Consider the following 12,263-nt stretch of genomic DNA (forward strand, 5'->3'; position numbering starts at 1 on the left):
TGTATTGAGGTCTATGAAACTTTAGTTTTCACTCACTAAGGATCTAGCAGACAGTCTGCAAAAACCGAGAGTTTCATGCTGGCTCCTTTACAAGTGTAGCAGTTCAAACAGAGTCTGGCAGTGGATTAATAATGTGACTCATAGATGTGACAGTTGCTGGGACCTTGCTATAGTCATAGCCAGACTGGAATGTGAGAACTGTAAATCATAAAATTGTCTGAAAATACATGAAACCTTATTGACCCGATGATAGAAAAACAGTTTAAACTTGTGACATCCCCCTAGCTTCTTTTATCAGGTTTATAAGATTTAAAGGGAAAGTTCAGGGTGAGAAGAAACTGGTGATGAGACAGGGTTTTTCTTTTGCTATGTGTAGATAATAATTTTAAGTGTACATTGTTCATAAATCTTATACAAATCTGTATGGTTTCACATACTCATATTAAAACTCACAAGGTTTAAGAACTGTTGTACCCAGAGGGATCATAAAGTGCATTCACTTTTTTCACATAAGAAAATGGAATAAATCTCCAAGCTGGAGTTTTTCCAATGCTTCTTTTTTCATTCTATTTTATTTTTTGAGAGCTCAACATGCTTTAATTTTTATGAGAACTTATAGTCCATTGATACAAAAGAACACACTGAGTTCGCTGCATGATAATCTTTGGTGCTAGCCAGCATGCAGTGAGATGATGTGTTCCAAGCGAGGAAAACTGTAAAACATAAAAATAGTTCTTTAGATAGCACAGTAACCTACTTAGCAGTGTTTGCCACTGATGCAATGGCTCATTCTGTGTTTTCAGTGTGTCCCTTCACTTTTCACAATATTTGCATCTTCCTATGATGGATTTTTTTCTTTTCTTTCTAATAGGGGGTCCCTTTCCGACAAGGATGTTCTCTAAATGAAAGTAAATTTCCACAATAACTCATATTTTATGAGTAAATATCCCATAGAAATCATCCATGCTGTGCCTGCTTCAAGCTAAGTAATTCAGCCCTGAGCGACGGCTGTAGCTGTTCAAGACCTATCCAAGAGCAGATCCATCCAGACAACTTTTCTTAAGCACAGAGTTTCTTCCTGTTCTTTCAGGAATAGGGGGAAGGGACCAGCAATTTATGGCAATTCTTGCAATAGTTCTCTTCTTTTTTAGTGTCACTTAGAGCAGTTAACTCGCTTGCAAACAAAGCATTATCTAAATATTTGCTGCCCCTCTAAATACATGGAGAACATGAACTGCCATCAGAACAAGGGCTGCGGTATCCCTTAAGCAACTGCAAAAGGTCTTTGGGAATTAGATCACTTGATTCTGTCAATAATAAAAACTTATCCCTGATTCGAAGGTATATCTGGATTTGAGGACTGAAAAGAGTCTGTCTGATATCTTAAAGATAACTATGGAAGCTATCAGATTTAGCCATTAAAGAGCTTCATGGAGAAAGAGAGCTCAAGACATGAATCTCTTGGAACAAGACATTCTGTTATTTCTAAAACTCAGTGATTTACAAGTCTCTAAGTATTTCAGCTAGAAAAAAAATAAGGGTCACATCAGTCTCTTTATTGCGTGCAAAATTTCCTAAAGGCAACAATAATTATTTAAATGTTTTTACTTTTCAAATGAGATCATCCATACGTCTCTGCACCCCAGTCATAATTTCTTTATTAAGAGAGAATACAAACTCAGTTCTTAAAACATCAATTTAATTTTAAACTGTAACCTAATCAAAGATTTTCTTTACTGTAAGGGTGGTGAACCACAGGAACATATTGCCCAGAGAAGTTGTGGATGCCTTATGGCATATTCCACATATGTGGAAGTGCTCAAGGCCAGGTTGGATGGGGTTTTTAGCAACTTCGTCTAGTGGAAGGTACTTAGGCAATGAGTTAGAAAGTTTATAGAGCATCTATCCCCAGTAGATGTGCCTGCAGTCAGTGCTACAAAACTTCTCCAAATAAGTGAATGAAGTTCACCTTGAAGTTATTTTGAGGAGGCAGAGGGACACCAGAAGGAGACTGAATTTATGTTTGACTTTTTAACACAGAAGAAATGAATGTTTCCAAAACAGTTTGGCCTCAGAAATTGCAGGTGACCAAGTTACTAATGGGATTCTTTCACACTAAGTTGTGGCTAAATAGTGTATTTGTACACAGTCAGGAAGCAAGACAGGCACTTTCAGGAGAAGCAGGTTTTATAAAGGTTGGTTTCCTGTGACTTTCATACAGTTCTGTCCTGTGTGGTTTATGAAGTATCTAACAGAAACATATGTGATTTCTCTGGGGAGATTTTTTATTCTTCATTTGGGGGTAGTTATCTTGGTATTCCTCCTCTACTCAGCTACCCAAGTTTTAATAACATTTTGATATCCCTTTGTCAGCTACGAGTAAAGCTGGGTAATAAGCTGCAAAATTCTTTGGAAGTAATGTGGAGATGGAGGTGGATAACAAATAATATTTCTGTAAGGTACACTTCTAAGAAAAACCCTTGTTCAGGTAACTTAACTCTCCCATCCCCAAGTTTTTTCACAGAGAATAGGTACACTTCTAAAGGATTATTTTAAAACAGTGTTTATTCTGTGGGACATTTCAATTTTGATCAGCCTATGCTACATGAGAACTAATTACTGGGAATAACAAAAATAATCTGTAGCTGACCTTGATTATAGATATTAACTTTTAACACCGATTGTTAATGTTCTGGATGCAAATCCAGAACAAAGAGGTTTTGATACCCATTTTGCCATAATTTTATAGAAACTTTATGTTGTAAATATCTGTATCTATGCACAAAATTAAATATATCTAGAGTAAAGCTGTCATTAATTTCTGTACATTGACAATGGAATTATAAAATGTATGCACATACAATCTGATGAATGTATGTAAATCTGAAAACATAGCAATAGAATTGACTTTTTTTTGTCATCTCAGATATTCTAGGAATACAAGGACTTCAACATTCTTTATTCAAGTCCAAATAGATGTTAACTTCTAAGAGAGGGATTCACTTATTTCAGTAAGATCTAGGAAATTATTTTTATGCACTCTGAAATAAACCTTGGTTACTTTCTTCTCTGAGAGAGAGAATCTAACCTATAGAGAGGCTTCAGGATTCTATGGGGTTAGGTTTCATGATTATGTTTGCACAGTTGTGATTTCCTCATCACAATAATCTGTTTTGGCTCAGTGTTGACAGGTAGCATCATCTTGATTGTCACCAAAGCTGTTGCACCGTTCTCAAGCCTGGGAAGAGAAAATTCTAGTATTTTAAAACATAAAGTCATCATTTCTATTGGAAGGTTAACGGCCTCTTCATTTGTTTTCACAGAATAAATACCAAGTTTCTTCAATTTCCATTCTGCTCACTCAATCACATTCTAGCTAAAACACTGCAAAATTAGTTTCATGTGAGTGGAGTTACCTCTAGGGGATTAACTGCTCAAAACAGATGTAGAGGATCTCCCCAGCCTGACTTGTTGCTGCACTGCATCAAAATCCTGTCAAGAGGATCTCGCTGAGGTTGCCCTTTGTAAGAGATGCTCAGCTCTCAGCCTTCAGGCCCTGTGGATATTAAAAGAGTGCCAGGAGACAATGTCTGAAGGGAAATCTGACTGAGTTTTCATACTATAGCAAATACCCAGATGATCCCAGAACTACCTATCACCATTCAGCTTCCTTAAGGTTGAAGTTTATCCTCTGGCCTTGTTGACTTCAGTGGGATATAAGTATATAGTGAAAAACAATACTATTATTTTTTTCCCCCAGACTAAAGGAAAGGGAATGTCATAGACTACATGTGAACACTTGTGACACTTGAGAGTCTCATAAAATACTTAATAACTTGTTTCTTCCCACCTTCTTTCCCAGGCCCTGTCCTTTCCTGGACCCATTATTAGGAAACAGATGCATGCTATAAAACTCTGTGCTATAGCTGAGTCTCTGCTGAGAGATGGGAGCTGAAAGAGGAAAGAGGAAAAACAGTTCTTCTTACTTAATGAAATATTTAAGACAGAGCTGAACAGAGTTTTCCAGCTTTTATCTCTGTTGGGATAAAAGGAAATAAAAAAAAAAATCCTTCATTTTATTTTTTTTCTTTTTAATGAATTAAAATGCAAATATTCTCAAAGCCTTGCTCACAACCTTAATTAAACATTCATGTTTCTAGATTTTTCTTTACCCAACATAGCATGTCAACTATAGCTATATTACTTGACTGGATTTATTCGGGAACCAAGAATACATTTGTATAAGAACAGTTAACTAAGAAGGTTCATGGTAAGAAAATTTAGCAGCTTTCTTTTGTTCACTTGTAGGTTTTTGATTTGTTTGGGTCTTTTTAATCTAAGGCTTTGAGTGCTTGTCAGTAGCCTCACAGTGTTTGTCAATAAATGTTCAGAGTAATTTGGAAAACATTCTAAATAGGGATAATTTCATTTCTCACCATATATTTAGGTATTAGTGACCATGAGTGCATTAAAAATTTAAGCCCAGTCTTTAGAAACAATTCTTCTACTAGTTTAACAATTTAAAACTAGTCTTCTTCAAAACAAAGACTTTAGTTTATCCCATTAGTTGCAGCTGAATGTCTCAGTGATGCAAATCATTATATGTAATCATGATTTATATTATGTGTCATCTCCATTCTTGTTGTTTAATGGTCCAGTCCTTATAAATTAACTGAATAGGCTTTGATAAATGCAATTAATATTTGTCCTTAGTGCGTAATATCTTTCTTTTCTACATAAGCAGCAAATCATTGTTTTATCAACTGTGTGTAACAGAACTTGTCTTAGATTATCTCCCTACCAAATATAAAAGAGTTTGTCATTTTTACATATCACAAGAAGAGCTAGAGTTGATATAATGAATCTTGAAAAAGAGAATATTGGAAAGGCTTTGAAAAGTCCCTATTTCAGGTTTAAATCAATCTCTTTTATGTGAAGGACTAAAAGGAAATATTTTTGGAAGAAATTATTCCTATTGAGTCCTTTGTGTCTTTTCTGAAGCATCTAGTTTTTATTACTAAAGCCAGAAAATTAGAACCGGTTTTCTCTAATATGTCATTACCCATCTCTAGGTGAGCAGAAGACCTTACTGTTGTCACTCACACACACAGAAGGCATTTTTTTTTCTTGTTTAAACTGCTATTTTATGTTCTTAGAAACTTTAGCACCTGAAAAAAAATAAAAAAAAGTAAAGAGCCTTCTTTTTCTGAAAACTTCTGGCATGCTGCTCTGATACCTAATGTCTTTATTTATTTATTTTTAAGAAATCTAAGACTGAATAGCCAGTCCTATTGCTAGTTCAGCCCTTTTCTGAAAGGCATAGACACCCTTTGACTTCAACTTCGATAAAGTCTAAGTGAAGCTCCAAATCACAACAATATGATTTCTAGAGCAGAATTTGAACAAGCAGGAAGGCAGAGAGAATAGAGCACTTCCTTCCAAAGTTCTGTACAGTGGATGTGAGTGAAGTTTCTGCCAGAAAACCTGCCAAGTGAAGACTTTTTTTACCTCATTATAAGATTTCTTTTTAATTTTTTTTTTAGTGCTCTGCAGCGTGACTTTTCTTCTACTTGCTTCACCCATCTGTTTTTCATATAAAAGAGATCTGCTATCTAATGCACTAAAGTATTTTAGTTTTACAGGAGTTTGCAGAGGTTTTTAGGTATGCTAATCCTTCTTGTTCATGTCTGTCCAAGATAACCTCCAGTTTTTGTTCTCATTTAGTTTTCCTCCAGTTTACTTTTTTAATGGAAAACTCATATGAAAATGACTGTTTGACTTGTGAAATTCTTTCAGCACTTTTTTGAATAGTTCCAGCTATATGCTGATTATTTTGCAGCTTGCTAGGCAACCAGCTGGCAAGCAACCTATTTTGTATATGGGTTATCTGAAAGCTGCCCTTCAGGATCAGAAGCAGCTGGCTTCTTATAGTATAATATATATACATTTACTCATGAGGATTTAGAGTTCTTGCCTGTATGTCATGCATGCATGCACTGTTTCAGTCACCTTCTGTAAAATAAATATCGCTGTTCTTTTTGTTACCTCCGAGCTCCAGGCTAGAGCATGTACCAGTATAGATAGGTCTTCAAAAATACAGATTGAAATGGCTTAGGCTAGAGACTGTACTCCTTAATACATGAGACAGTGGCAGTGTTTAAAAGAAGAGAGACAAATGCTGATTTATCCCAAGTGACACTACAGATTTGTGAAAGGCAAATGTCACTGCTCTTGACTCCAAGTGTGGCACCTCAGTTACGAGGCCACATCTCCCAGACCAAGCAACCTGCACTGAAATATATTATAATGACCATTACTCTCTTTGTATATGATTAATAATTACAGGTTAGAATATGCCTGGCTTTTAGTCACTCAAATATTATTCATAGGATCAACTGGGTTGGAAAAGACCTCTGAGATCAAGTCCAACCCTTGATCCAACACCACTGTGGTTACCAGACCATGGCACTAAGTGTCACATCCAGTCTCATCTTAAAAACCTCCAGGGGTGGTGAATCCACCACCTCCCAGGGCAGCCCATTCCAATGCCTGATTACTCTCTCTGTAAAAAATTTCTTCTTAATATGCAACCTAAACTTCCCCTGGCAGAGCTTAAGACCATGCCCTCTTGTCCTACTGCTGGTTGCCTGGGAGAAGAGACCAACCCCCACCTGGTTACAACCTCCTTTCAGGGAGTAGTAGAGAGTGATGAGGTCTCCCCTGAGCCTCCTCTTCTCCAGGCTAAACAACCCCAGCTCCCTCAGCCTCTCCTCATAGGGCTTGTGCTTGAGTCCCTTCACCAGCCTTGTTACTCTTCTCTGGACCTGCTCCAGCACCTCAATGTCCTTCCTGAACTGAGGGGCCCAGAACTGGACACAGTACTCAATGTGTACTCATTCAGTTCCAGCCACCAATCTTCAAACCACTAATGAAACACAGTGTAATGTAGTGTAGGCAGTTCAAATTTTTTGATACACAAAAAGAAATAAACAGAAGAAAACAAATATAAGAACACTACCTATCAAGTGTTGTTTTTTAGAAAGATTCTTTTGTTGAGTTATCATGCTTTAGAGGTGACATTACTACAGTAGTTGGAATTACTGAAGAGGTGGGTAAAGGAAAACACCTGCAGTGGACTTTCTGCAGAGTATATGAGTGTATAAAACTTGGATTAAAACAAAAAAAAATGAAATTTATGAACAACTTTAATCTTAAATATCATATATACCTATAGCAAAATATACCATGTCATTGCTCTAAGTTTTCCTTTAAATCTTGTGAATACAATAAAAGAAGTAACACAAGTTAAACTTGCACAGAACAGATGGAAACTCATGACTACTGGGCTCACCTGAGTGGTTGGCATCTTCTTCAGGCTGCACTGAAAAACTAAGAGCCTACAGGAGGACTTGCTATATTGGAAAGCATTGATAAGAAGTAACTCCTGGCTGTGGTGAAATACAAGACATACTTATCATGTCACATGAAATTAGGAACAGTAAATGGTAGTTTCTGATGTGTTAAATAAGGAAGTACTAAGTACAATGACATGACTTTGCAATATGTGTAATTAAAAAGACCATTATTGGAATAATATGTCACATTCAAGTACAACTGAATTATAAAAGATATTATAAAGTAAAAAGGGTTCATTCAAGTGATATGTATGTAATTCATTGCACAGCTAACTTTCTGAACTAATACTAAATGAATTTTTCTCCTCTTCAGGAATTTTGAGGGGTTCATATATTTCCTTCATTTGCTTCAAAGCAAAAACTGACCTCTTTCTTTTGTTCTCTCCCATTACTCCCCCTCTGCCCTCTGTACAGGATTAGAAATGTCTGTTGACTAGGGCACTAACTCAGGACGGAGAAAACCCACAGCCAGGTCCCTGCAGGAGGAGTGTTGATACCTCATTAATCTATCCCTTCAGCTGATGAAAATGAACAAGAGAAAGCGACAAAGAGCAAATGCTCTGTGTATGAGACGGATTGTTCCACAAGTGTTCTTGCACAGAACAAACACGAAAGCTGCCCCGGACTAAGTTAAGAGTATAGATCCGAGTTGTCTCCTGAAGATGATCATCTATGAGAATAACTGCTTATTCATTGGTCTAGAGGAAGAACAAGAGAAGGATTCAATAGGAAAACCAGTGTGTGTTGTGCATGACCCAGGTTCAAATGCCCCTGCATGCGAGAGGCTCAGCTCAACTGGATCCTATTCTTGTGTTATATCTTTTTTTTTTTCCCCACTACTTCTTTCCCCTTTATACCAGAAAGACATTTTTAGCAAATTATTTTTCAAAAAATGCCCAAACCACTCAATTTCTAAATTCTGACTTCTTAAACTTCTACAAGCTTACATTTTCTTATAAAAAGCCTTCTATTTAAAACTTCCCAGACGCACATATATATCCCAGACTGTGAATTACAGAAGCTCACACTTTCTAATCTAGTTTTCTGGAGTCATCAAAAAAACTATGAGTCATACTGTGTAAGCAGGGTGTCAGTCACAGACATCTTTTGCTTTCTTTTGAACAAGGCTGAATTTCTGCTCTTGGGAGGTAAAGACTGAGGTGTAAACTCAGACACTTATCTGTTGTGGCCACTATATGGCACATCATATACAGTAAGGGGTTAGAGCAGAAAAAGTATAAGTGGTATCCTCTTCTTGTAAGACGGGCTGTTGTTTCAGTTCATCTGAAAGGAAAACACAGACAGAGAATCACATCTATTGAGTTTTTTAATTCCTCTACTCCTGTAATAAAAAACAGAGTTCCTGTTTGGAGAGTGGGTAGAGTTATTGGTTGTGGGTAGATCTTCATAGTGTTTCTTGGTTTACTTATTTTTTGGGGTTTTTTTATGCTGATGCTGTTGCTGCGTGATTGGAATAAATAGATGATTCTCCAGTTGGAAAATATTTCCAAATAACCTTTGACTCAAATACAGTATATGCCTTAAATGAAGGCCACAGGAAGATGCTCTGGCTTTTGGTGCTCTTGGGAAGCAAAATTCTAGGTGAATGACCTTTGAGTCCTTTAATTTTTCTTTAAATATCAAAATTTCTGTTTGACTGTTGAGCTTTTGATTTCGGCATATATTGTACCCAGCATGAGACAAACACAAGAAGAGATTAAAGTATTTCCATCTGGTTGGATAATTTAGTGGTGATTGAATGGTAAAAAAAAGTCTTTTTATCCAGAGACTTGGAAATTATAATTTTAGTGGAGTCATAGGAAAAATCACTATAAAATTGTATTGGTTTATTGCTACTGGCTTAGTATAAGATTCAAAGCAATCTGGTTTGATTTCCTTGTCAACTGAAATGTCTTGGACAACTTTGAAAAGTGTCTATTTTATTAGCTACTCACAGGAGACACTTGTAGACCTGCTTTTATGCTTGCAATTCATATTGAACCAGAATTGTTTGGTGTTTCTGGGAAACAAAAACCACCTCTAAACCAAAAACTTAATAATTCTGGAATTGCCTCCATTATCGAAATGTTCTGCTGAAGGGTATTAAAATCAGATATCTGCAAAAACAGCTGCTTCTTTTATCTGAAAAATTATAGCTTGCCTGTAGTATTGCTAAGTTTTCAAGAACTATTCACAATTCACATCAGTAATTGTTGGACCACAGAGCACATAAGTTATTGAACCAATCTCTTGGTAAACTAATTTCCTCTGTATGAATTTGGTGGGGTTTTTTTTTTAGAAGAAAATTTACATATACTTGGATTTTAATTCTTACAAACAGGAATGATTGTTATTAGACCTACATCTGATGATCTTGTTTACTCTCCGTTGAGCCAAACCACATTTTGAAATTTGATTTCCATAGCAATTTCTCTTGAAAGGGCTTTAACTTTTTTAAATATCTGGCTAGTTGTTGACAAAGTTCAGTGTAGAGCAGAAAGTGGCTTTTATTGAACATTTATTTAAAAATAAAGGTGAATTAAGTCATTCTTTACACTTCTGATGATCTTCCAGCACTGTGTCCAAGTAGAAAGGAAGGACAAGCACATAAGCAGAACTTTTGTCATGAAACCAACAAGAACAAAAGTACTAATTTTCTTAGCAAACAATTCTTGAGAGAAATAATGGATACGGCTTTCATTCCTTTCTGTATTACAATTACTTTCAGATTATATCTTATTTAATAATGAAAACCCACACTGCTGCAAGACAAAAGCTCTGCACTTCAAAGCTCCTCTAGTAACCTTAGGGTTAAAAGATGCTCAGTTTCCTGGGTTTCAAGCCTGACTGCTTTATGCTCTTGATTTAGCAGGATGGTACAAATTAGATTTAATTGGGATTATTAATTTTCTCTTTTGATTGCAGCTGTCAGTCTTCTAGTAGAAGATATTAAAATATATGATTTCATGCTAAAAGCTGAGTAACACTAGCCTGGACACTTCCTCTAAGCCCTGTATACCACCTGATTTTTCATCTTCTTTTTCTTTTTCAGCCAGCATCACATACTCCTTCTAATCTTTTTGTCTGTCCACTTGGCTTTGTCCCCTCTCTTCTTCCAATCCTTTCAGTTCTGCTCAGATTGCATTGTTCTCTTAAGTGGACAGATGTATCAGCTCCTCACACACACCTGGACTCAGGGCCTCAGGTATGACAGCATGAAAAAGAGCAAATGTTGTCCCTTTCTTCAATAGGTTTTTCATCCTCTTCCTACAATCCTGTTTCTTATTCTGGATATGCTCCAACTCCTTGCATTTATCAGAGACTTTCCTTCTACATGGAGATATTTCCACTAGCTGATTTAAATACAAATTAGTCTAGGTTTGCTTTCTAGTGATCAAATAACAGACAGTTAAACACCAATAATAGAATTTTACTTCATGAACATGCTGAACTCCTGCAGTCTTGTGGAGATGTATTTTCAAGGGAGTTTTATTTCTAGCATTTGTCTTATTGTTCTAAAATAAGCAAGGATAATCTTTGGTACAGGCAGAATCCTTTTAGAGGTTTCCTTAACAAGCTGTGTATTAGCTAATGGGTTGTTAGTAGAGAATATTGACATAGAAGCACACAGAGAAAAACTAAATATTTGAAAAGAACCAAACCAACATGAAACAGCTACGATCAGATTCTTGTGCTTACCAGATAGTTTGCATTATAGTTAAAGCTTTGAAACCCTTCTGTATTTCTGGAAGGCAAAGCTTCTGGCAAGACGAGGAGCTTTGGTATTGCTCTTTACAGATATTAGGAACAGGATGTTTAACAAGTATCTTCTTTCAGAAGTTGGCTTGACTGGGAAGTGTTGTGAAACCACAGCCAAGACTCCTTCAGGTGAGCCAGCAGAAATACTCTTCACAGAACACTTCCTCTAAGAAATTAGTCACTTCAACACCAAGAAAATGAGAACTGCAGCCCTTTTATAAATGGATGAAAAGGATATGACTTCATGCCGGGTGTTTTTACTTCTAGAAATAACCTGAACAAGAACTGATTGCAAACTGGGGAGGAGCTGTATGGGCACAGTAAGGTTCAGCCAGATTCAGCTCCCAGCAGGATGGTGGTGCCCAAGAGTGAGGCAGCACCAGAGCTCAGCACGCAGAATAGGGAAGTATCTCCAGAAACCTGGTGTGGACAGCCATCTTAGAGAGGTATGGCTTTGGAGGAACAATTATCATAGATATATGAAGTCAGCAGCACCTTAAGGAAAACTCAGCTGGGGAGGAGGAAACATCCTGAAGAAGTACTGCATGGTTACATTTGCAGTGTTTATAACACCATCAATCCTTTCAAATAGAGATACTAACACTTCCCATCTTATCTTTAAATGTGAGCAGGACTTTGAGTTTATTATCAAAGTCTGTAAAAGAATTTGATTGTGTTTTTTTATGGAAAACAGTCTCTAAAATAAAATTATATTGTTCTATTCATTTGCTCTATTTAGAAATACTCCCTATTTTTTAATATATAGAAGCTAAATAAAAGATGGATTTAATTTTAAACATGAATGAAATCTTTTGGAACTGACTGCCATAGTGTAATGAAAAAATGGTAAAATTCTACATATGTGGTTTACAGGGACTTTGTATCCACTCTTAACCAGAAAATGGTAATAAAACATAATTAAAGTTATTAAAGATGGTTTAAATATTTTGTCCAACGTCTGTTATTTTTTATGTGGCTTGTAATAAAATTGTATGCATATATTCTATCAAAGATTTTTTTCTTTAAGGATTTAGTAAATTCAATATCTTGGAAAAGCATGATGCTGATTTGGACCATTATATTTTGGTT

This window comes from Pseudopipra pipra, chromosome 5 (assembly GCF_036250125.1).
Source record: "Pseudopipra pipra isolate bDixPip1 chromosome 5, bDixPip1.hap1, whole genome shotgun sequence".
NCBI lineage: Eukaryota > Metazoa > Chordata > Aves > Passeriformes > Pipridae > Pseudopipra > Pseudopipra pipra.